The sequence below is a fragment of the Ascaphus truei genome, unplaced genomic scaffold, assembly GCF_040206685.1.
Source record: "Ascaphus truei isolate aAscTru1 unplaced genomic scaffold, aAscTru1.hap1 HAP1_SCAFFOLD_2392, whole genome shotgun sequence".
Lineage (NCBI taxonomy): Eukaryota > Metazoa > Chordata > Amphibia > Anura > Ascaphidae > Ascaphus > Ascaphus truei.
In genome coordinates this window covers 13,188-39,467 of record NW_027455315.1, presented here as the reverse complement: position 1 = coordinate 39,467, position 26,280 = coordinate 13,188, and the positions used below count along the sequence as shown (strand labels likewise).

Sequence of the window (26,280 nt, the reverse complement as noted above, 5' to 3'; positions counted from 1 at the left end):
GGTACTGTGTACCTTCCTACTTTCACACTGGTACAGTATATGCTGCAGTGGGACTGAGAGGGATATATTGGTAACACATAGTCATTGTTGGGGGAATTCAATCCATTTTGAAAATAGTAATGAAATGTTTTTTACTTTTCTTTTTTTTCAGTAATGAAGAATGAAACATTTCTGTTAAAATTGAATTGGAGGTGAACTGGATTCATCATCAACTCTGCACCAGTGTGAATTGATGTTCTTTAATGTTCTGATAAGGTACATGCAACATCTCTTCCTCAACCCCTGCACCACTCTCTGCCTCTTGCCTCTCTCTCTCCACCTCCCTGCTAAGCGTATTAACCCATCTAATGTAATCCACATTCCATGTCTCACTTTACTCTTCACTTCTCACGTGCCCTCTGGAATGACTGCTCTCTGACTAACAAGGTCTATTTGTACATGACCTCTTCTGCTCTCATCATCCACCACCTCTCATTCCTCTCATTCCCCTCACCCCTGTCCTACTCGATACCTCAGCTTAATTGAACTCTCTCCTCTGACATCTACCCTTATCTCTAACCTCTCCTCACTTTCTGCTTAAACTAACTATCTTGTTAACTCTTACAATGCTATCATCTCCTCCTCCCTCCTCCTCCATCATCTATATGCCCCTTCTAGGCTCTGACACACTCATCCCTCTAAGGCCGTGATTATCATGGGCACACGCTTGGTCGTCCACAGTGCGTGCGAGCGATGCAGGGCCTCCCCGTCGCCTCGGACCTCAGTGCGGGGATTGCTGGAGCGACAGGCATGCGCTAACTTTGCCTTCTGTTGTGTGCTTACTATAGACGCAGCCTAAACCATGCATTGGTTTAATTCACAAGCACGCTCTCATCACACTTCATCACATCACACTGCTGCTCTTAACACCTATGGAGGAAATCTCACAGTCTGATTTTCTACACTAAACCTTTGTCCTGTTCTGTAAAACTCTGCTCCTTTTTTTAAGGTCAAACACTACTTTTTCCTCACTCATCAACACTCCAATTTCATTCACACTGTCTTCTATGTATTTGAGTCCCACCACTGACTTTCTCCTCCCACTTAACATCCATCCTTTATTTCTCCTCAAGCCTTTGCTCACTTGAGGCAAGGTGGATGCCATCCACAAGTAGATTCGTTCTCTCCCTTCCCCCTCTCTCTTTTTCTATCTAGATCTCATTGCACTCTTGACTCCTTTTCTCCTGTCACAAAGCTGGAACCTGATCTTCTCTTCTCCCTCTACCACATGCCCTCTCAATCCTATATTCTCACTCTCACCCACATCTTCAATTCCTCCATATCCTTTGGCTCTTTCAACTCTTCCTTTTAAGCATGCAGTGGTCACCCCTATTCTCAAAAATAACCTTGACCTTGTGTGAATTTCTAACTATCGCCCTGTATCCGTCCTACCATTTGCCTCCTAATTGCTAGAACGTCTTGTGATCTCCCGTTTGATCAACATTCTTAAATCACATGCTCCTCTGGGCCCTTCACAATCTGCCTTTCCCAATGTAACCAATTATGTACATAAAGAAAATTCCCAAGGTCCATTTTACTTACTAATCCTGCTTGATCTCTCTTCTGCTTTTGATACTGTCAATCACTCTTCTCATTCATATTCTAAACTCTTTCTTCGTATCCGCAGCAAACTTATATCCTGGTTTTCATCATACTTCTCCATCACACATTCTCCATCTCTGTTGCTAACGTGTCTTTGTCTCCTGTTGTTTTGTCTGTTGGTATACCTCAGGACTCTGTTCTGGGACCTCTCTCACTACATACTATCACTAGTTGACCTTATCAACTATTTTGGCCCTTGATATCATCTCTATGCAGATGATACACACACCTATCCACCCTACCGTCACTCCTGCAATTTAGTTCCTAGTTTCGGGTGGCCTCCTGGCTACATCCTCCATGGATGACACTCTTCTGCCTTAAACCTAATGTCTAAAACTGAGCTCCTCATATTTCCCCCTAAATCTGGCCTAATATCACCTTTCTCCATCGCAGTAAACAGTACTACCATCATCCTGTCATGAAAGCACATTGCCTAGGAGTAACATTTGACTCTTCCCTTTCCATCTTCATTCACGACACTGGCTAAAGTTTGTTGATTCTTTCTCTGTAATATTTCCAAGATTTGCCCTTTTCTCTGTCAATCTACTGCTAAAACGCCAATGCATGCCCTTATCGTATGGGTTAACATACTGCTAACAGGGCTCCCTGCTTCACAACTTTCTCATTTGCAATCTATCCAAAACTCTGCTGCTTGAATAATTTCCCTTTCTCCCACAACAGTATCTGCTCATCTCCTCCTCCTCCTTAAATCCCTCTCCTTGCTTCCCATCAAGTTTCAGATCACCTACAAAGTTCTCCTCCTTACCTTTTTGTTAAGGTTCTCTATTAGTGGTGTACCGAGTACCCGGCGTTACCCGACACATTTCCAGCTACCCGGACATTACTCGAAACCGGCCACTGAGAAGTGGACTTGGCCGGGTAATACCCGGCGTCGGGTAATACCCGGCGTCGGGTAATGTCAGGGCAGCTGGAAATAATCTTTTATACTTACCTTTCCTAAGACATCTAGGATCAGCAGCAGCAGTCCTCTGATGTTGGCAGCATCAGAGGTGTCTTCACCTGGCGGGGGGAGCTGCAGGAATCACTTCCACAGCACCGAAGCAGGTAAGCTGTGTCTGTGAGCCTGCAGCTCCCCCGCCGGCTGAAGACACCACAGATGCTGCCACCGTCACAGGACTGCTGCTGATCCTAGATGTCACTGCCACCCGGAAGGTAAGTGCCAAACCGTGTACCCGACCGGGTAGAACCTTTCATTTTGGCCGGGTACCCGTTACCCATTTTTTTATAGTTGAGGACCCAGTCCAACACTATTCTCTATTCATCTGCTCCTTCCTACATATCATCTTTGGTCTCGTTATGCCCTTCCTCGTCTCCTAAGCTCTACTAATAACTGTCTCCATTATACTTCTTACACCTCTACTGCGCACTCGCTCTCTTGCCTGAAACCCTTTCCCATCAATTTACCTGTGAAACTCACACACACTCAGTATATGCCAACATACCCTCTTCCACCCACATTTAAGATCAACCTTAAAATTCACAACTTAAATTAAGCATTTCAATAGCTTTTACTCGTTGCTACTGTCACTCATTCAGTCACTAACTATTGTTCCCAAGAAGTGCTTTATACTACAGTACCCACCATTAAGGACAAGCATTGTCATCTACTGCACTTGTTCCCCCACCTGTTGTCTCTCTGTAAGTCTCCTTACATTTCTCTTAGATTGTAAACTACCCAGGACAGGGATTTACTTTCCTATTGTCTGTTTTTGTTTGTTGAACTTATTGTATAATAATTTCCTGTACTTTTTGGTCTCTCTTGTAAAGCGCTGAGTACACAATGGGTGGTATATAAATAGAGATATATGCAGAGTCTAGAGACAAGGCACACGTGTATAGGTAGCTACAGTTTATCCGGGACCGTATGCATCCTTGAAGTGCCTGTCCCAGTTATTTTCTATTGATTGCAATGTAGGAGTGTCTGTCCTGTCTTATTTTTTTTATTATTATTATTATTATTATTATTATATATACAAAGATATATACAAAGATTGTTTCCTGTCGTTAGCATGACATTGTGTGACACAGTGTGATGTCATTGATTCAGTAGATTGTGTGCAGACCGGGACTGCAGTACAGTTTCACTGACATGAATAACTTGTGTGGTAGAAGCTCTAGAAGGAGCACAGCTGTGGGAGGGAGGTGGATTTGCTTTGTATCACATGGTTTGGAGCAAGGTTCATTGTATGTATCGTCAATAATAATTATAATAATAATGCAATGCTTAACTTTTTTATTTCAAGAGGAAAGACTGCAGAACAGAAGTGAATATTGAAGCCATGTGTTCATTTTCTTGCAAAATAGAAAATTGAAGGACAGTTGAAGAGGAGGAAAATGACTACACAGAGACAGATAAGCAATGTGTATATTTCTCATTTAGTATTTGTCGTTTTATTGACTCCAAAAAATCCGGCTGCTAAGGGTTTCGCATTGGACATATTCACCTCTACTCCACCCCTTCCTGTGATCTGTACCATGCAGATTTTTGTTGATTCAATACATCATGAATAGAGTGTGGCTACAGTATGAAGTACTGACCCAAGGACCACATCTACTACCATTCATAACAAGAACATGTGCAGTAGCGCACTGCTGCAGTTCTATGTTATTGCTATGAAAGGTTGAGGTGGTGCAATCATATGAATCTTGAGTGGGAGGGATCCTGTTTGCATCATTTAATTTGATCTAGGCCAGTAGAGTATATAACTCTCAGTACAGGTTACATATGGCATCAGTATTAGTGATTTAAAGAACAGAAAAACAGGAGTGGAGAACAAAACCAAGTAATGTTGAAGTTACTACTTTTTACTATTTACTTGGTCAGTCTGTACTGTCTACTCCCCACACAGCTGCTAAGGGTTTCCATTTGAGATACATTCACCTTCTACTCTGCACTACTGTGCTACCCTCTATTCAGAGATGAGTTCAAGTCATGTTTACCACTCTAAATCGCTCTGCAGTCATTGATTCAGCACATCATGGGTAGAGCATGGCTATAGATACAGCAAGCTTTATTTTACCCTAATATTGCATCAAAAAATAGAATATCACTCAGTTTCCTACAGATTTACTGATGCTGATAATGCAGAATCTCACCCTCCCATCATAATACACCAGAGGAAGAAATAATCCTTGCTATATATGTACATTGTGTGACATATTGCCTCCATGACCATTGATGGCAAATACATATTCTGTATAGAGCAGCTGTGTTATGATGTAGTTGTTATTGATCATCATTGAGATATAATCACAAGAATCTTATGCAAAGGGAAACTGTCATTAGCATAGTGGGATTTCAGCCCCCAAACTTCTGTAATATTAATGCAATGTCTTACTTTTATTGCAGTGAACACCGAAGAGACGGATCTACTACAACAGCAAAATGATCATGCAGTTGACAATATGTTGTTCTGGTAATGTGCACAATTATTATGTATGGGCTCCACACCACAGTGCTGGACATATTTTGTTAACTTCAACACTACCCCTACCATGGAGATGTCTTCCTGTGATTGGTGTTACTGATTCAGTACATCATATGCACAGTGTGGCTATTATATGATGGATTGATTTAATGAACCCACCAAACACTGATGACATCTGTATCATCTTCTGTAAAGTGCATCTACAGCAGGATATTATCAGCATTTGGGGTGATATAATCAGAGGCATCTATGTGCTTTTGTGCTGGGTAAAGTCCTCCAGCTGAACCGCCCCCCGCCCCCCACCCCCCTACACCTCCTGCCACACAGGCAAACTTACTTACACACACAGCACACTTACTTATGCACACTGACACTTGGCATACCTACACACACACACCCCACAGCCACTGGCATGCATGCAGAGTCCTGGGCATGCAGGATGGGCATGCAGAGTACAGAATATCTCCACCTTGCTCTGGCCCGTACTCTTGGCCTACCCCCAGCATCTGTCACCCACAACCTCTGTTCCCTCCCTGTAAATTGCTGCACTAACACACCTTGGTCAGCGCTGCAACCGATCACAGCACCGGATCATGTCACTGTGATAGGAAGCAGTGCTAATTGACCGGTCAATCAATGCCACGTGGCAACATACGCACCAAAAGAGATTTCCATGCCCCCTGACAGGCTACTCCCTGGGCAGTGACCCTGCTCATCTTCCACCTCTGATCACAATATTCTCTCTTGGAGAGTGTAGCAAATTGGAGTTGGGGGAATTTCACCTCTGCAGTGCATGTAGAGTCCTGTATGCAGAGTACAGAAAGTCTCCACCTTAGTCTGGCCCGTACTCTTGGCCTACCCACAGCATCTGTCACCCACAAATAATACATACACTAATACTCCCCACAATACACACTTTAATACCTCCTCAATAATAATCTCCCCAATAATATTATAGTCTTAAACACAATATACACAATACCCCCTAACACAAGATACCCAATCTAACACTCTCCTCTGCACCTCAACATAATATACACACTATAATACCCTACACACAATATAATACTCCCACACACACACAATATACACACTATCCTCCTACCGCCATAAAACACAACCAATAATACACACACACTTTGTGGATGTTGGGACCAGCTCCTTGCATGCACCAGTGAAAGAGAGAGGCCTGCCATCCGTGCCTCCCTCCGTTTCCCATCTTCTCCCTGTCTCTCTCCCTCCCTTTCTTTGCATCTCCCTGCATCTTTGCGTATACCCAGTCAGTGACGGCTCCGGTCACGTGATGCCTTAATATGGGCTTATCCATATATCTGTTGCAGAGATGGAGAGAGACCTGGAGATTTTACATTTCCTTATAATTCATATTGGTACTTAGTACGGGCACTTATTGTTTTATCAGTACTGGGTACCTGACCGTACTGGCCTACGAGTGAGAAGGCAATATTGGCATCACACAGTTACTGTTGAATATGTCATTCAATCCATTTTGAAAATAGTAATGCAATGTGGTTTTGTTTTGTTTGCTTTTTGCAGTAATGAAGAATGAAAAAGTTATATTAAAATTAAATTGGAGGGGAACTGGATTCAGCATTTCTTCATGAACTCTGCACTTGTGAGCATTGACCTTCTTGAGTGCCCTGACAGGTACACGCAACTTTAAGACTATAATCTTCATCAACTGCTGTGCAAGCTTTCGTGCTATACCTCCCCCTCCGGTTTTGATTTATACATTTGCTCTCTCAATTCATGTCCTCTAATATCTGGAGGCTCTCTCCTAGCATTTCTCTCTACCACAGCACGTCATCCCAATGTAACCTCTCTCTTGTTCTTTCTGTTTACTGTTTCCTCACTGCTCTGTAAAACTTTTCTAATTTCTCTAACTTCCACACTCCTGCTTTTATCCACATGTTCTATACACTTTCCTTCCCCTACCTTTGCATGTGTCTACACAAAGCACCATTTGTACAGACCTCTATTGCAGCTATTTCTGCACTGCTCAATGAAATGCTCTCCTGCACATCCTATTCTCTTCCACCTTCCCTCATTCTCTACGCCCCCCTCTCAAAGCCCCCTCTCTCTATGTCTCCTCTCTCTACGCCTATCTGTCTCATTCTCTTGATGCCCTTCTCTCTCTACATATCCCTATCTCTGTCTCTCTCTACACCTATCTCTGTGTCTCCTTCTATGCTCGCTGATGTTGGGGGATATCTCTTATAATCTTGGACCGGCTCATATACACATCAGGCCTCCCTACTAAGAGTGTTAACCTATCTAATGTAATCCACATTCCTTTCCTTACTTTTCTCTTCCCTTCTCCTGTGCCCTCTGGAATGTCCACTCTTACTAACAAGGCTCTAGTTGTACATAACCTCTTCTGCTCTCATCAGTCACAATCAGTCATTCCCCTCACCGCATCTTACCTGTCCCACTGATTTGCCTCTGCTTAATTAAACTCTCCTCTGACATCTACTCTAACCTCTCTTCTCTCTTCTCTCTCTCTCTTTCTGCTTAAACTAACAATCTTATTAACTCTTACAATGCTATCCTCCTATCTATATGCCCCCTATAGGCTCTGACACACTCATCCCTCTAACCCACACCTTTGGCTAAATTCCCAAACACACTCATCACACTTCCACTCGCTGTTCTTAATACCTACGGAGGAAATCTCACACTTTGTTTGATTTTTCTACAGTAAAAATGTCTCCTGTCCTGTATAAAGCTGCTCTCTAGGGCTAAATACACTACTTTTTTCCACACTCATCAACACTCAAATTTAATTTACGCTGTTTTTTTCTCTGTATTTGACTCCCTCCACTGACCTTCTCCTCCCACTTGCCATCCTTCCTTCACTTCTCCTCAAGCATTTGACTACTTCAGAGGCAAGGTGGATGCCACCCAAAAGGAGATTCCTTCTGTCCTTCCCCCTTCTCTCCTTCTACCCAAATCTCCTTCTGCACTTGACTCCTTTTCTTCTCTTACAGAGCTGGAAGCTAATCATCTTCTATTCTCCCTCTACCACATGCCCTCTAGATCGTATCCCCTCACACCTTACTGCATCTCTTAGTCCCCACTCTCACCCACATCTTCAATTTCTCCCTATTCTCTGGATTTTTGCCCTCTTACTTTAAGCCTGTAGCGGTCACCCTTTTGTCAGAAACAAACTACACCCTATGTGCCTTACTAACTACCGCTCTGTATCCCTCATGCTGTTTGCCTTCTAATTGCTAGTGTCAACATTCTTAAATCACATGCCCTCCTGGATCCTTTACAACCTGCCTTTCGTACAGCACGTTCTACAGACTGTGCTTAAAGCTAATTCCCAAGGTTTTTCCCTACTAATCCTACTTGATCTATCGGCTGCGTTTGATGCTCTCAATCACTCTCCTCCTTCATATTCTAAACTCTCTCTTGGTATCAGTAACAAAGTTCTATCCTGGTTTTCATCATAACTTTCCTGTCACACATTCTCCATCTCTGTTGCTAACATGTCTTCGTCTTCTATTGATCTGTCTGTGGGTATACATCAGGTCTCTGTTCTGAGATCTCTCTTTCTCTCTACATACTATCATTTGGTGACTTCATCAATGCTTTTGGCCTTAGATATAATCTCTATGCGGATGATACACACACAAATCTATCCACCCCTGTTCTCACTCCTGCAATCCAGTCCCTACTCTTGGGTTGTCTCCTGGCTATATGCTCATGGATGGCACTCCACTGCCTTAAACTTAATGTCTAAAACTGGGCTCATATTATCCCCTTTCTCCATCACAGTAAACAGTACTACCATCTATCTTGTCATCAAACATGTTGCATAGGAGTAACATTTGGCTCTTCAATTCCATCTCCATTCACATGCACGGCTATGGGTAAAATGTGTTGCCTCTTTCTCTGTAATATTGCCAAGATCTTCCCTTTCCCCTCTCAACCTACTGCTAAAACTCCAATGTATACTGTTATCCTATAGGTTATTTTAACATACTACTAACAGGCCTCCATGCTTCACAACTTTCTCCTATGCAAAACTCTGCTGCTTGAATTATCTCACTTTCTTCCACAACAGTCTCTGCTCATCTCCTTAAATCCCTGTCCTGGCATCCCATCAAGTTTTTGTATCACCTACAAAGTTCTCCTCCTTACCTTTTTGTTAAGGCTCTCCATTAATCTGCTCCTTCTTGCATATCATCTTTGATCTCTCGTTATGCCCTTGCTTGTCTCTTGCACTATAACCATAACTGTCTCCTGTAAACTTCTTTCACCTCTACTGTTCTCTCACTTGCCTGAAACCATTTTCCATCACTGCACCGTACATGTGAAACTTCCTCACACTCAGTATATGCCAACATAACCTCTTCCACCCACATGTAAGACCAATCTTAAAATTCACGACTTAAATCAAGCATTTCAAAAACTTTGACTCGTGGCTACTGTCCCACACCCACAGTCACTGCTAACAACTATTGTTCCCAAGATGTGCTTTCTACTAATTGTACCCACCATTAAGGACAAGCATTGTCATCTACTGCACTTCTTCCCCCAACTGCTGCCTCTCTTTAAGTCTTCTAACATTTCTATTAGATTGTAAAGTTCCCAGGGCAAGGATTTACTTTCCTATAATCTGTTTTTATTTGTCGCACTTATTTTTTAATTATTTTTCCCCTCTCCCCTAATGATATACATATAGGTTTTCCTGTCATTTGCATGACAGAGTTATTATGGTTAACTATTGCATCATGTAGACTGCCTTTTCAGTGTGATGTAATTGATTCAGTACTTTGTGTGCAGACTGTGACTGCAGTACAGTGTCACGAACATTAATGACTTGTGTGGTAGAAGCTCTAGAAGGAACACAGCTATGGGAGGGAGGTGGATTTACTTTGGATCACATGGTTTGGCGCAAGGTTCATTGTATGTATGATCATAACCATGCAATGCTTAACTTTTATTTCAGGAGGGAAGAACAGTGAATATTGAAGCCATGTGTTTCTTTTCTGTCAGAAGAGAAATTTTGAAAGACAGTTGAAGAGGAGGAAAATGACTACACAGAGACAGATAAGCAATGTGTATATTTCTCATTTAGTATTTGTCGTTTTGTTGACTCCACACAATCCAGCTGCTAAGGGTTTCGCATTGGACATATTCCCCTCTACTCTACCCTTCCTGTGATCTGTACCATGCAGGTTTTTGTTGATTCAATACATCATGAGTAGAGTGTGGCTGCTGTATGAAGTATTGACCCAAGGACCACATCTACTACCATTCATAACAAGAACATGTGCAGTAGCGCACTGCTGTAGTTCTATGTGTTTTATTAAAGGTTGAAGTGGTGCAATCATATGAATCTGGAGTGGGATGAATCCTGTTTGCATCATATGGTTTCATCTAGGCCAGTAGAGTATATCTCTCAGTACAGGTTACACATGGCATCAGTAGTAGTGATTTAAAGAACAGAAAAAACAAGAGAAACTTCAATGTTGATAACAAAGCCAAGTAATGTTGAAGATACTCCTTTAACTATTTATTTGATCAGTCTGTACTGTCTACTCCCCACACAGCTACTAAGTCTTCCATTTGAGATACATTCACCTCCTACTCTGCACTGCTGTTCTGTCCTCTATTCAGAGATGAGTTCCAGTCATGTTTACCACTCTGAATCACTCTGCAGTCATTGATTCAGCACATCATGGGTAGAGCATGGCTACAGATACAGTAAGCTTTATTTTACCGGCTGATCATCCATAATATTGCATTAAAACATAGAATATTACTCGGTTTCCAAAAGATTCAGTGATGCTAATAATGCAGAATCTTACAACACATCCCATCATAATGCACCAGAGGAAGAAATAATCCTTGCTACACTACCGACACGTTTTATTGAAGCACGGCTAGCACCGCAAGCCGGGGGATGCCCCGGCGTGCTAGCCGCACTCCCTCAGCGTGCCGCGCATCACCGATGCACGGTCACGCGTCATCGGGTGCCTGCGCCCCCTGCACGCGCGTCCAGGGCTCCCCGAGGGAGCACTGGTGTCCCGCGATGTGGGGGACAGCGGCAGGGGGTTCCGGGGGACCCGACGGACCCGGCAGCGGAAGGGAGAAAGCCCCGATCGGAGGGCGCTCCTCCGCTGCTTCGGCGTGCGCCCGGCACCCTCCGGCGCGCGCCAGGTTACTGCTGCGGCCAAGAACGGGCAAATGCTCGAATAAACTCGGCCGCAGCAGTATATCTGTACATTGTGTGACGTTTGGCCTCCATGACCATTGATAGCAAATACATATTTTGTATTGAGCGGCTGTGTTATGATGTAGTTGTTATTGATCATCATTGAGATATAATCACAAGAATCTTATGCAAAGGGAAAATGTCTGCAGCATAGTGGGATTTCAGCTCCCAAACTTCTGTAATATTAATGCAATGTCTTACTTTTATTGCAGTGAACACTGAAGAGACGGATCTACGACAACACTGCACAGGACAAGAGCAAACACTACAAGCAGCAAAATGATCTTGCAGTTGCAAGTATGTTCTGTAATGTGCACAATTATTATTTATGGGCTACACACCACAGTGCTGGACATATTCTGTTAACTTCTACCCCTACCATGGAGATGTCTTCCTGTGATTGATTCAGTACATCATATGCACAGTGTGGCTATGATATGATGGATGGATTTAATGAACCCACCACCCACTGACATCTGCATCATCTTCTGTAAAGTGCAGCAGGATATTATCAGCATTTGGGGTGGTATAATCTGGGGCATCTATGTGCTTTTGTGCCTGGATAAGTTCCTCCAGCTGAACCACCCCCCTATACCTGCCACACAGGCATACTTACAGAGCACACTTACTTATGCACACTGACACTTGGAATACACACACACACACACACACACACACACAGACACTGTCATGCATGCAGTGTCCTGTATGCAGAGTACAGAAAGTCTCCACCTTACTCTGGCCCGTACTCATGGCCTATCCCCAGCATCTGTCATCCACAACCTCTGTTCCCTCCCTGTAAAGTGCTGCACTAACACACCTGGGTCAGCGCTGCAGCTGATCACAGTGCCGGATCATGATGTCAATGGGATAGGCAGCAGAGCTGATTGACAAGTCAATCAATGCAGCTCCGCAATATATGCACCAAAAGAGATTTCTGTACCCCCTGTCAGGCTACTCCCTGGGCAGCGACCCTTCTCACCCCTCTCATTCCACCTCTGATCACAATAATCTCTCTTGGAGTGTGTAGCAAATTGGAGTTGGGGGAATCTCACCTCTGTAGTGCATGGTCACAATCTGGGCACTGTACCCAAATATTGGGCAATGTGGCACGTCTTACAGTAGAGAATAGAATAAGTAACTATATTCTTTACTTGTGTATTAAGGAACTTATTTGCAATAAAAATTCAGTCCACCTGGGACCAAGACTTTCTGGTTTTCTGAACAAAGTGGAATTGTTTTCCTATAATTTTATATTCTCTGAAATGTAACATCACAATAAAGTACTCCTATTTTTTTCCTTTGTGCTTTTTTATGGACTATTCCTTTATGTATTTCACTTAATGGGACTAATTACCTTACGATTAGATTTCACTTGTATTTTCTTGGGTTACTCTTTGGAATTTCTCTCTGTGTTCATTTATACTATCTTATTTAGAGCAGTCTTTGCCATTGGACCCCATTTCTTGCCAGAGAGATCTGTAACACAGAGTATTGAAGAGAGTACAGAACAGTGGTGAAGTAGATTTTTATGCTTCTAGGCAGCCTCCCTTCTCACCATGTATTCTGCCCCCGACGGTCTCTTGCACTGCTCCCTCCTACACCCACTCTCCTCACTCTTCCCTCCCCTCCCCGCTATCACTCAATGACCCCCTCTCATTCAATCCTGCTCCCTTACTCCCCCCTCACTCATTCTTCCTTCTGCACACACAATCCTCCCGAATATCACTCCCAAACAACACACACACTAATTCTCCCCACAATACACACTATAATACCTCCTTGTGACGATAGCTTCCACAGGCTTATTAATATTACACAAAAATAATTGGGTTTGAACTGAACGAGGCTTAAGATATAATAAATTGTATTTATTCCTTAGAATATAGGTGAACACAACAGATAATACAGTAACGAACAAGAAGTACACTTACTTAAGGGTTGGGGAATGAGAAGTATGATGTAGCATTTCTTTCAGCAGTGAGGAAATCATTCAGGTGATATCAGGTAACCATATCAGCAAACGAAGACAAAGGATATATGGGTGGACAGCAGTTTATAAACCATTCTCCTTCTATTCTTAACCTTAAGCACAGGGGATTGGTTTACAATTACCTCCAGCCACTCACTAACGTGGGAAAGCATTCTGACCCATGCCCCCCTGCTAGTTGGCACATGCGCAGTAGAACTCTGGGGGTCTCATTTCTGAAGCCCCACATTTACGTCAGGAATGCCAGACAGTCTACCATTTGGAGTTCTGGCAGGAAAACCTTTGTTGAAAGGTGTTAACTGGAACACTTAAGACCTGCCCTGGTTTGGGCTTCGGATAAACAGTGAGGGTGATAAAACTCTTTGAACAGCACTTAAATCCTAGACATAGCGGCGTCCCCAGGGCCATCTGCTACCTTATGGCCCAAAAGAATCTCTTCTGGGTCTTTGTCCATACCTTAAGATACACTATTAAGCATAAAACATAAACGTATTAAAATATCCGGTTCCGTTAGGTTTAGCAGGTCCAAACTTCCCAGTTCGCATTGCCAGAACTGGGACACCATATGGTCCAAAAAGCGACTTGCTACAACCTAAGAAACCGGAGTTACACCAATGCACATTAAATCATTTTAATACAAAAATCTCCATTGAAAAAGAAATCTCAGCTTTTCACTAAATCCCCATTGAAAACAACGGGCAGCTCCGCCATAGACTTTCAATGGTAAATCGCCGCCATTGAAGTCAATGGGGGTTTTCTGCCATTGAAGTTTATGGGAAAAGTCCCGAACTTCAAGGGGGTCCATACTCCGTCGGGTTGGTCCAAGCGGGTCAAGGATGGTTCTGCAGCGATGCCGGAGCAGTGGCTACAGATACCCCAAACCCTGATCCGCTGAACCCTCCGGAACCGGAGATATGGATTCCTAAAATTCAGCATTTCTCACTTAGTCATTTTTCTGAGCCGTTTCTGCCGCCGCCGGCAAAGCCTATGGCGCGACCCGCTCTATCTGGTTCGACCCTTATCGGGGGTCCAGGATTCGGGGACCCGGTGGTGGTCGAGTGGGGGGACGCTTAGGAACTAGGGGCAAAAAGAATTTTATCCCTAGGTGCCCTAAAACAGTTTATTTCCCCGCTAATTGACGTTGAACTTGACCCAGTGATTTTAGCTCTTTTGAAGGACATTGTATCCGCTTTGCGGTTTGCGGTCTGGACGGCAGCCAACTAGGTTACCTCGAGGCATCTCCATTGAAGTCAATGAGCCCATTGACTTTCAATGGGAAACCGCCGCTCTCCCTCTCGGACGCCACCTGCTGGTCACTACAGGAAACAGGACGAAAACAGCACAAATTCCTATTGAAATGCATTGAGCCCTAATGGCGGCCAATGGGGACCTGCAAAATGGTGCCCGAAAAGGCGGGAAACTTACACAAAGAGCTATAATCATTAAAGAATTATTAACCCTTGTGCTCCCGGATGGATTCTAGTGTGTGTGTGATGCAAACACTGAGTAACCAGACATTACAATGGAACAGGGGAAAATACATTTACATGTCATAACAAGGGTTACATCACATTTCTGGACCTCAGCCCAGTTAACCCCTTGTCTCCCTGGTGCGGTCAGGGGTGGCCAAATGGGGTGCAACCCCTTTAATACCGGGCCACCCCCTCTCTCCCTCTACACCTCCCCTTCTTAATGCGTGTCCTGTGGCCCACTGGCCCTGACGGGGAGTGGGGCACTGCTGGCACCATTAATGAATTCAGTCTCAGAGGGATAGTCCTGGCGTGAAAGTCCATCAGCATTGCTGTTTTCACTACCCTTTTTGTGCTGAATGGTGAATTCAAATTCTTGCAAAGCCAAGCTCCATCTCAGCAGTTTGGCATTTTCCCCTGATACCCTCTGTAGCCAGCTCAGGGGATTGTGGTCGGTAATGACCGTGAAAGCCCTCCCATAGACATAGGGCTGGAGCTTTTTGAGTGCCCACACAATGGCCAAGCACTCCTTTTCAATGGTGGCATATGCCACCTCCCTGGGGAGCAGTTTGCGACTGAGATACACCACAGGGTGCTCTTTGCCGTCGTCCCCCACCTGGCTCAACACAGCCCCCACACCAAAGTCTGAGGCATCAGTCTGAATAAGAAAATGCTTGGTATAATCTGGGGCAGCCAGGATGGGGGCCTCAGCAAGCGCAGCTTTCAGTGCCTGGAAAGCAGTTTCACAGGCAGGAGACCAGGTAATAAGCACAGGCAGTTGCTTCTTAGTCAGATCAGTCAGGGGTTTGGCCACGGCGCTGTACTGTGGGACAAATTTCCTGTAGTACCCTGCGGTGCCCAAAAAGGCCATGACCTGTTTCTTGGTTTTTGGAACAGGCCACTGAACTATGGCTTCTACCTTGGCTGGCTCTGGCTTGAAATGCCCTCCACCCACCCTGTGCCCTAAGTACAGGACTTCTGCCATACCTACCATACACTTAGTGGGTTTTAAGGTAAGCCCAGCCTCCCTGATTCTATCCAGCACCGCAGCTACATGTCCTATGTGGGATTCCCAGGAATTACTAAAGACAGCAATGTCATCTAAGTAAGCCCTGGCATAGCTCTGCATCCCTTCCAGTAACCTATTGACCAGGCGTTGGAAGGTAGCCGGGGCATTCTTCATCCCAAATGGCATCACCAAAAACTCATAGAGGCCACTTGGAGTGAAGAATGCTGACTTCTCCCTAGCCTCCAGGGTCAGGGGAATCTGCCAGTAGCCTTTGCTCAGATCCATGGTGGTCAGATACTTTGCCCCCGCGAGTTCATCTAGTAACTCATCCATGCGGGGCATGGGGTAAGCATCTGACACCGTCCCAGCGTTGAGCAACCGGTAGTCCACACAAAACCGGGTGGTTTTGTCCTTCTTAGGCACTAGGACTACTGGACTTTCCCAAGGGCTCTGGGACGGAGTAATTACCCCTAGGGTCAGCATCTCCTCAATCTCTCTCTCCATACTTGTCTTGACCTCTGCTGACACTCTATAAGCGTGCTTATGCAGAGGCTGCAGGTCCCCTGTGTGTACTGGGTGTTTGGTGAGATGTGTGGTCCCTGGCATGTCAGTGAAGAGGGCGCTATACTGAGCTAGCATGTCCCTGGCTTCTCCCTTCTGCCTAGCACTCAACTGTGCCCCGATCTCTACCTGCTCAACAGTGTTTCCTTGCTTTGCCTCCCCTAGGAGATCAGGCAGAGCATTGCTCGCCGGATCCTCCAGCAGTGGGCTACAAATGGCCATTACTGCTCCCATACTCGGTGCTCTGTATTCCTTTAACATATTAATGTGATATGTCTTGTGCCTCTCAGGCGCTACCTGTACAACATAGTTGCACTCATTCACCTTTCGGATAACCGGGTACGGTCCCGACCAGGCAGCCATCAGCTTGTTCTCCCGAGTGGGTTTGAGAACAAGCACCTGCTGTCCTGGGATGAATTCTCTGCTACGGCCTGCTGGTCATACCATTGCTTCTGCTTGGTCTGAGCAGCCCTGAGGTGGTCCTGGGCCACCCCCATAAGCATCTCTAACCGGTCTCTGAGATCTACTACATACTGGATCACTGAAGCATCAGTAGCAGTAGTCTTCCCCTCCCATCCCTCACGGAAGAGGTCCAGAGGTCCACGTACCCTGCGGCCATATAGTAGCTCGAAGGGGGAGAAGCCTGTAGATTCTTGCGGTACCTCTCGGTATGCAAACAGCAAGTGCTGCAGGTGAATCTCCCAGTCTTTCCCCTCCGCCTCTATAAAGGTCCGAAGCATCTGCTTCAGGGTACCATTAAACCTCTCACATAATCTGTTTGTTTGGGGATGGTAAGGGGTAGTGCGCTGGTGCTGTACACCGCAGGCATCCCAGAGACAATGTAACAGTTCACTCATGAACTGCGACCCCTGATCAGTTAGGATCTCACTAGGGAAACCTACCCTAGCAAAAATGTTCAGCAAAGCTGCTGCCACTGTCTTGGCACTTATGGTGCCCAGCGCTACCGCCTCAGGGTACCGGGTGGCAAAATCCACCACCGTGAGGATGTAGCACTTCCCTGACCTGCTAGGAATCATGAGGGGTCCTATCAGGTCCATCGCTACCTTCTGGAAGGGTTCCCCTATTATCGGTAGGGGTCTCAGGGGTGCCTTCACACGGTCGCCCGCCTTACCTACTCGCTGGCAGGCATCACAGGAGCGGCAGAAATCAGCCGCATCCCTGGATGCCCCCGGCCAGAAATAACGCTGCAATAACCGGGCTCGCGTTCTGGTGACCCCCTGATGTCCCGCTAACGGAATAGAGTGAGCTACCCATAACAATTGCTGTCGGTACCCCTGGGGTACTACTAGCTGTCGCTTACCGGTCAATCCCTTCTCTATTCTCGGGTTCCCTTCTTCTCTGTATAGGAGTCCCTTATGCCATAGGCAGCGCTCAGTGCCCTCCCCTGCCTGAGATTCGGACGCCCGAAGTCTCACGCCGGCCAGGGTAGGGTCTGCCTTCACTGCCTCCCTAAACTGGGCTCCTAAATCTGCCCCCCCCAGTCATGTCATTGTCAGGGGAAGGGGACACGGTAAGGGGGAACAGTAAGTCAGCCTGTGGTTGCAACTGATCCTGGCTTACCTCCCTGGGCTCCTCTGTGCCCTCCGCTAACGTTGGTCCCAAAGGCTGGGGGACTGGGGTGGCCACCGCCGACATTGCCGCGGTCTGGCTCCGGGTAACCGCCGCCACTGCAGCGGGCTGGGGCACACGGTCGTAGGTGCAGGTCATCGGTCCCAGGTCATTGCCCAAAAGAATTTCAGCATCCAAACCTGGTAAAACCCCCACCTCCCGCACACTCTTGCCCACCCCCCAATCCAAAAAAATGCGGGCCACCTGCAGGAAACGTGGCTCTCCGTCAGCCACAGTGATCTGTATCCCAGGGCCTGGGATCAATTCCTCTGGCCGGACCATATCAGGTCGGACCAGGGTCACTGCAGCTCCTGAATCAAGTAAGCCAACTGCTTGCCGGTCACCGACTGTGACCGGGGTGAGATGCTTGCTCCTGCCGTCCGTCTGCTGCAGGTCTGCGCTGTGATGTCCTCCGCTCCTGGCTGTAGGCACTGAAGAAACCGGGGTAGGGGTGACATGGGACGTCTCGCTGGGAGTTGTTTCCATGACCGGTCCTGGTTCTTTGGTGGAAGCCACCCGCACGCGGGCTACCGGCTTTGCAGCTGGGGTGCGTTGCCCTCGATAGGGTCCGTTGGAACGCAGGGGTTCCGGGCAATCTGGTCTGATGTGACCAGTGCTGTTGCAATTGTAGCACCGGCGCTCATGCCGGAGCTCTCCCGCCTTCTGTGACCCGCTGCCCGCAGGCGGCTTTTGGGTCCACTGGGGGGTACTCACAGCTTTCTTGGCCGGCGCCGGTGGGGTTACCACTTTGGCTGGTACCTTGGCGGTCATCTGGGACCGGCTGACCACATAGTCATCTGCCATCCTCGCCGCCTCGGTGTAGGTCTTGGGCTTTTTATCATACACAAAAGCCCTCACCGCCGGCGGGCACTGCTGCATGAGCTGCTCCTGAAAGATGAGGTCCAGCAGGCGTTGGTAAGTCTTGGCCTCAGAGCCCTCCACCCAGTGTAACCCATACAAAGCCATGCGGGTCACATAAGTGACATAGGTCTCCTGAGGGTGCCTCTCCTCCAGCCGGAACTTACCCCGGTAAGCTTCAGGGGTAAAACCATGCTGAAACAGCAAAAGTTCTTTCAGGTGGTCATAGTCATCAGCAAACTCCTCTGTAAGCGCCATCAAAGTCTGTTTAGCCAAGCTGGAGAGTAGCGGGTCCAGGCGTGCAACCCTATGCTGGGGAAGCACCCCGTACCGCCGGCACTGCGTTTCAAAGTTCCTTAGAAACATGTCAATCCGATCAGTGCCCTCCACATACTTGGTGAGACTGTGCTTGTCCAGTTGGAGTCCATCTCTGGGGGGTCGAACCGGGGGGCAATAAGCGGGTCTGTTCATTGCCATAGAGATAAACGTTAGGGTTAGGGTTAGGGTTATAGGGGAATACGAAAATTTAGGTATGTGACTCATTTGGGTACTAACCAATCAGAGAAGAGTTAGGGTTGAAAGTTAGGGTTGAAAGTTAGGGTTGAAAGTTAGGGTTGACACTTAGGATTATTTTTCTATTTTTGTTTGGCCCAGGGTTATAGGGGAATACGAAAATTTAGGTATGTGACTCATTTGGGTACTAACCAATCAGAGAAGAGTTAGGGTTGAAAGTTAGGGTTGAAAGTTAGGGTTGAAAGTTAGGGTTGAAAGTTAGGGTTGACACTTAGGATTATTTTTCTATTTTTGTTTGGCCCAGGGTTATAGGGGAATACGAAAATTTAGGTATGTGACTCATTTGGGTACTAACCAATCAGAGAAGAGTTAGGGTTGAAAGTTAGGGTTGAAAGTTAGGGTTGAAAGTTAGGGTTGAAAGTTAGGATTATTTTTCTATTTTTGTTTGGCCCAGGGTTATAGGGGAATACGAAAATTTAGGTATGTGACTCATTTGGGTACTAACCAATCAGAGAAGAGTTAGGGTTGAAAGTTAGGGTTGAAAGTTAGGGTTGAAAGTTAGGGTTGACACTTAGGATTATTTTTCTATTTTTGTTTGGCCCAGGGTTATAGGGGAATATGAAAATTTAGGTATGTGACTCATTTGGGTACTAACCAATCAGAGAAGAGTTAGGGTTGAAAGTTAGGGTTGAAAGTTAGGGTTGAAAGTTAGGGTTGAAAGTTAGGGTTGACACTTAGGATTATTTTTCTATTTTTGTTTGGCCCAGGGTTATAGGGGAATACGAAAATTTAGGTATGTGACTCATTTGGGTACTAACCAATCAGAGAAGAGTTAGGGTTGAAAGTTAGGGTTGAAAGTTAGGGTTGAAAGTTAGGGTTGACACTTAGGATTATTTTTCTATTTTTGTTTGGCTGAGGGTTATAGGGGAATACGAAAATTTAGGTATGTGACTCATTTGGGTACTAACCAATCAGAGAAGAGTTAGGGTTGAAAGTTAGGGTTGAAAGTTAGGGTTGAAAGTTAGCGTTGAAAGTTAGCGTTGAAAGTTAGGGTTGACACTTAGGATTATTTTTCTATTTTTGTTTGGCCCAGGGTTATAGGGGAATACGAAAATTTAGGTATGTGACTCATTTGGGTACTAACCAATCAGAGAAGAGTTAGGGTTGAAAGTTAGGGTTGAAAGTTAGGGTTGAAAGTTAGGGTTGAAAGTTAGGGTTGAAAGTTAGGGTTGACACTTAGGATTATTTTTCTATTTTTGTTTGGCCCAGGGTTATAGGGGAATACGAAAATTTAGGTATGTGACTCATTTGGGTACTAACCAATCCGAGAAGAGTTAGGGTTGAAAGTTAGGGTTGAAAGTTAGGGTTGAAAGTTAGGGTTGAAAGTTAGGGTTGAAAGTTAGGGTTGAAAGTTAGGGTTGAAAGTTAGGGTTGAAAGTTAGGGTTGACACTTAGGATTATTTTTCTATTTTTGTTTGGCCCAGGGTTATAGGGGAATACGAAAATTTAGGTATGTGACTCATTTGGGTACTAACCAATCAGAGAAGAGTTAGGGTTGAAAGTTAGGGTTGAAAGTTAGGGTTGAAAGTTAGGGTTGAAAGTTAGGATTATTTTTCTATTTTTGTTTGGCCCAGGGTTATAGGGGAATACGAAAATTTAGGTATGTGACTCATTTGGGTACTAACCAATCAGAGAAGAGTTAGGGTTGAAAGTTAGGGTTGAAAGTTAGGGTTGAAAGTTAGGGTTGACACTTAGGATTATTTTTCTATTTTTGTTTGGCCCAGGGTTATAGGGGAATACGAAAATTTAGGTATGTGACTCATTTGGGTACTAACCAATCAGAGAAGAGTTAGGGTTGAAAGTTAGGGTTGAAAGTTAGGGTTGAAAGTTAGGGTTGAAAGTTAGGATTATTTTTCTATTTTTGTTTGGCCCAGGGTTATAGGGGAATACGAAAATTTAGGTATGTGACTCATTTGGGTACTAACCAATCAGAGAAGAGTTAGGGTTGAAAGTTAGGGTTGAAAGTTAGGGTTGACACTTAGGATTATTTTTCTATTTTTGTTTGGCCCAGGGTTATAGGGGAATACGAAAATTTAGGTATGTGACTCATTTGGGTACTAACCAATCAGAGAAGAGTTAGGGTTGAAAGTTAGGGTTGAAAGTTAGGGTTGAAAGTTAGGATTATTTTTCTATTTTTGTTTGGCCCAGGGTTATAGGGGAATACGAAAATTTAGGTATGTGACTCATTTGGGTACTAACCAATCAGAGAAGAGTTAGGGTTGAAAGTTAGGGTTGAAAGTTAGGGTTGAAAGTTAGGGTTAGGGTTAGGGTTAGGGTTAGGGTTAGGGTTAGGGTTAGGGTTAGGGTTAGGGTTAGGGTTAGGGTTAGGGTTAGGGTTAGGGTTAGGGTTATAGGGGAATACGAAAATTTAGGTATGTGACTCATTTGGGTACTAACCAATCAGAGAAGAGTTAGGGTTGAAAGTTAGGGTTGAAAGTTAGGGTTGAAAGTTAGGGTTGAAAGTTAGGGTTGACACTTAGGATTATTTTTCTATTTTTGTTTGGCCCAGGGTTATAGGGGAATACGAAAATTTAGGTATGTGACTCATTTGGGTACTAACCAATCAGAGAAGAGTTAGGGTTGAAAGTTAGGGTTGAAAGTTAGGGTTGAAAGTTAGGGTTGAAAGTTAGGGTTAGGGTTAGGGTTAGGGTTAGGGTTAGGGTTAGGGTTATAGGGGAATACGAAAATTTGGGTTAGGGTTAGGGTTAGGGTTAGGGTTAGGGTTAGGGTTAGGGTTAGGGTTATAGGGGAATACGAAAATTTGGGTTAGGGTTAGGGTTAGGGTTAGGGTTAGGGTTAGGGTTAGGGTTAGGGTTATAGGGGAATACGAAAATTTAGGTATGTGACTCATTTGGGTACTAACCAATCAGAGAAGAGTTAGGGTTGAAAGTTAGGGTTGAAAGTTAGGGTTGAAAGTTAGGGTTGAAAGTTAGGGTTGAAAGTTAGGGTTGACACTTAGGATTATTTTTCTATTTTTGTTTGGCCCAGGGTTATAGGGGAATACGAAAATTTAGGTATGTGACTCATTTGGGTACTAACCAATCAGAGAAGAGTTAGGGTTGAAAGTTAGGGTTGAAAGTTAGGGTTGAAAGTTAGGGTTGAAAGTTAGGGTTGACACTTAGGGTTAGGGTTAGGGTTAGGGTTAGGGTTAGGGTTATAGGGGAATACGAAAATTTAGGTATGTGACTCATTTGGGTACTAACCAATCAGAGAAGAGTTAGGGTTGAAAGTTAGGGTTGAAAGTTAGGGTTGAAAGTTAGGGTTGACACTTAGGATTATTTTTCTATTTTTGTTTGGCCCAGGGTTATAGGGGAATACGAAAATTTAGGTATGTGACTCATTTGGGTACTAACCAATCAGAGAAGAGTTAGGGTTGAAAGTTAGGGTTGAAAGTTAGGGTTGAAAGTTAGGGTTGAAAGTTAGGGTTGACACTTAGGATTATTTTTCTATTTTTGTTTGGCCCAGGGTTATAGGGGAATACGAAAATTTAGGTATGTGACTCATTTGGGTACTAACCAATCAGAGAAGAGTTAGGGTTGAAAGTTAGGGTTGAAAGTTAGGGTTGAAAGTTAGGGTTGAAAGTTAGGGTTAGGGTTAGGGTTAGGGTTAGGGTTATAGGGGAATACGAAAATTTGGGTTAGGGTTAGGGTTAGGGTTAGGGTTAGGGTTAGGGTTAGGGTTATAGGGGAATACGAAAATTTGGGTTAGGGTTAGGGTTAGGGTTAGGGTTAGGGTTAGGGTTAGGGTTATAGGGGAATACGAAAATTTAGGTATGTGACTCATTTGGGTACTAACCAATCAGAGAAGAGTTAGGGTTGAAAGTTAGGGTTGAAAGTTAGGGTTGAAAGTTAGGGTTGAAAGTTAGGGTTGAAAGTTAGGGTTGACACTTAGGATTATTTTTCTATTTTTGTTTGGCCCAGGGTTATAGGGGAATACGAAAATTTAGGTATGTGACTCATTTGGGTACTAACCAATCAGAGAAGAGTTAGGGTTGAAAGTTAGGGTTGAAAGTTAGGGTTGAAAGTTAGGGTTGAAAGTTAGGGTTGACACTTAGGGTTAGGGTTAGGGTTAGGGTTAGGGTTAGGGTTAGGGTTAGGGTTAGGGTTAGGGTATTAGGGTTAGGGTTAGGGTTAGGGTTAGGGTTAGGGTTAGGGTTAGGGTTAGGGTTAGGGTTAGGGGGTTAGGGTTAGGGTTAGGGTTAGGGTTAGGGTTAGGGTTAGGGTTAGGGTTAGGGTTAGGGTTATAGGGGAATACGAAAATTTAGGTATGTGACTCATTTGGGTACTAACCAATCAGAGAAGAGTTAGGGTTGAAAGTTAGGGTTGAAAGTTAGGGTTGAAAGTTAGGGTTGAAAGTTAGGGTTGACACTTAGGATTATTTTTCTATTTTTGTTTGGCCCAGGGTTATAGGGGAATACGAAAATTTAGGTATGTGACTCATTTGGGTACTAACCAATCAGAGAAGAGTTAGGGTTGAAAGTTAGGGTTGAAAGTTAGGGTTGAAAGTTAGGGTTGACACTTAGGATTATTTTTCTATTTTTGTTTGGCCCAGGGTTATAGGGGTTAGGGTTAGGGTTAGGGTTAGGGTTAGGGTTAGGGTTAGGGTTATAGGGGAATACGAAAATTTAGGTATGTGACTCATTTGGGTACTAACCAATCAGAGAAGAGTTAGGGTTGAAAGTTAGGGTTAGGGTTAGGGTTAGGGTTAGGGTTAGGGTTAGGGTTAGGGTTAGGGTTAGGGTTATAGGGGAATACGAAAATTTAGGTATGTGACTCATTTGGGTACTAACCAATCAGAGAAGAGTTAGGGTTGAAAGTTAGGGTTGAAAGTTAGGGTTGAAAGTTAGGGTTGAAAGTTAGGGTTGACACTTAGGATTATTTTTCTATTTTTGTTTGGCCCAGGGTTATAGGGGAATACGAAAATTTAGGTATGTGACTCATTTGGGTACTAACCAATCAGAGAAGAGTTAGGGTTGAAAGTTAGGGTTGAAAGTTAGGGTTGAAAGTTAGGGTTGAAAGTTAGGGTTGAAAGTTAGGGTTGAAAGTTAGGATTATTTTTCTATTTTTGTTTGGCCCAGGGTTATAGGGGAATACGAAAATTTAGGTATGTGACTCATTTGGGTACTAACCAATCAGAGAAGAGTTAGGGTTGAAAGTTAGGGTTGAAAGTTAGGGTTGAAAGTTAGGGTTGAAAGTTAGGGTTGACACTTAGGATTATTTTACTATTTTTGTTTGGCCCAGGGTTATAGGGGAATACGAAAATTTAGGTATGTGACTCATTTGGGTACTAACCAATCAGAGAAGAGTTAGGGTTGAAAGTTAGGGTTGAAAGTTAGGGTTGAAAGTTAGGGTTGAAAGTTAGGGTTGACACTTAGGATTATTTTTCTATTTTTGTTTGGCCCAGGGTTATAGGGGAATACGAAAATTTAGGTATGTGACTCATTTGGGTACTAACCAATCAGAGAAGAGTTAGGGTTGAAAGTTAGGGTTGACACTTAGGATTATTTTTCTATTTTTGTTTGGCCCAGGGTTATAGGGGAATACGAAAATTTAGGTATGTGACTCATTTGGGTACTAACCAATCAGAGAAGAGTTAGGGTTGAAAGTTAGGGTTGAAAGTTAGGGTTGAAAGTTAGGGTTGAAAGTTAGGGTTGAAAGTTAGGGTTGACACTTAGGATTATTTTTCTATTTTTGTTTGGCCCAGGGTTATAGGGGAATACGAAAATTTAGGTATGTGACTCATTTGGGTACTAACCAATCAGAGAAGAGTTAGGGTTGAAAGTTAGGGTTGAAAGTTAGGGTTGAAAGTTAGGGTTGACACTTAGGATTATTTTTCTATTTTTGTTTGGCCCAGGGTTATAGGGGAATACGAAAATTTAGGTATGTGACTCATTTGGGTACTAACCAATCAGAGAAGAGTTAGGGTTGAAAGTTAGGGTTGAAAGTTAGGGTTGAAAGTTAGGGTTGAAAGTTAGGGTTGACACTTAGGATTATTTTTCTATTTTTGTTTGGCCCAGGGTTATAGGGGAATACGAAAATGTAGGTATGTGACTCATTTGGGTACTAACCAATCAGAGAAGAGTTAGGGTTAGGGTTAGGGTTAGGGTTAGGGTTAGGGTTATAGGGGAATACGAAAATTTAGGTATGTGACTCATTTGGGTACTAACCAATCAGAGAAGAGTTAGGGTTGAAAGTTAGGGTTGAAAGTTAGGGTTGAAAGTTAGGGTTGAAAGTTAGGGTTGAAAGTTAGGGTTGAAAGTTAGGATTATTTTTCTATTTTTGTTTGGCCCAGGGTTATAGGGGAATACGAAAATTTAGGTATGTGACTCATTTGGGTACTAACCAATCAGAGAAGAGTTAGGGTTGAAAGTTAGGGTTGAAAGTTAGGGTTGAAAGTTAGGGTTGAAAGTTAGGGTTGACACTTAGGATTATTTTTCTATTTTTGTTTGGCCCAGGGTTATAGGGGAATACGAAAATTTAGGGTTAGGGTTAGGGTTAGGGTTAGGGTTAGGGTTAGGGTTAGGGTTAGGGTTATAGGGGAATACGAAAATTTAGGTATGTGACTCATTTGGGTACTAACCAATCAGAGAAGAGTTAGGGTTGAAAGTTAGGGTTGAAAGTTAGGGTTGAAAGTTAGGGTTGAAAGTTAGGGTTGAAAGTTAGGGTTGACACTTAGGATTATTTTTCTATTTTTGTTTGGCCCAGGGTTATAGGGGAATACGAAAATTTAGGTATGTGACTCATTTGGGTACTAACCAATCAGAGAAGAGTTAGGGTTGAAAGTTAGGGTTGAAAGTTAGGGTTGAAAGTTAGGGTTGAAAGTTAGGATTATTTTTCTATTTTTGTTTGGCCCAGGGT

The 26,280-nt window shown here is 44.3% G+C and overlaps 1 long non-coding RNA gene across 1 annotated transcript; it reads left to right on the top strand.

The window, feature by feature from the left end:
- The first annotated feature begins 3,900 nt into the window (after positions 1-3,900).
- LOC142478401 (uncharacterized) lies at positions 3,901-12,444 on the top strand. The gene is made up of 5 exons (XR_012793143.1): positions 3,901-4,023; positions 5,012-5,078; positions 6,645-6,755; positions 10,066-10,175; positions 11,547-12,444. It is a non-coding gene; the product is annotated as an uncharacterized LOC142478401 (long non-coding RNA).
- The last annotated feature ends 13,836 nt before the right edge of the window (positions 12,445-26,280 follow it).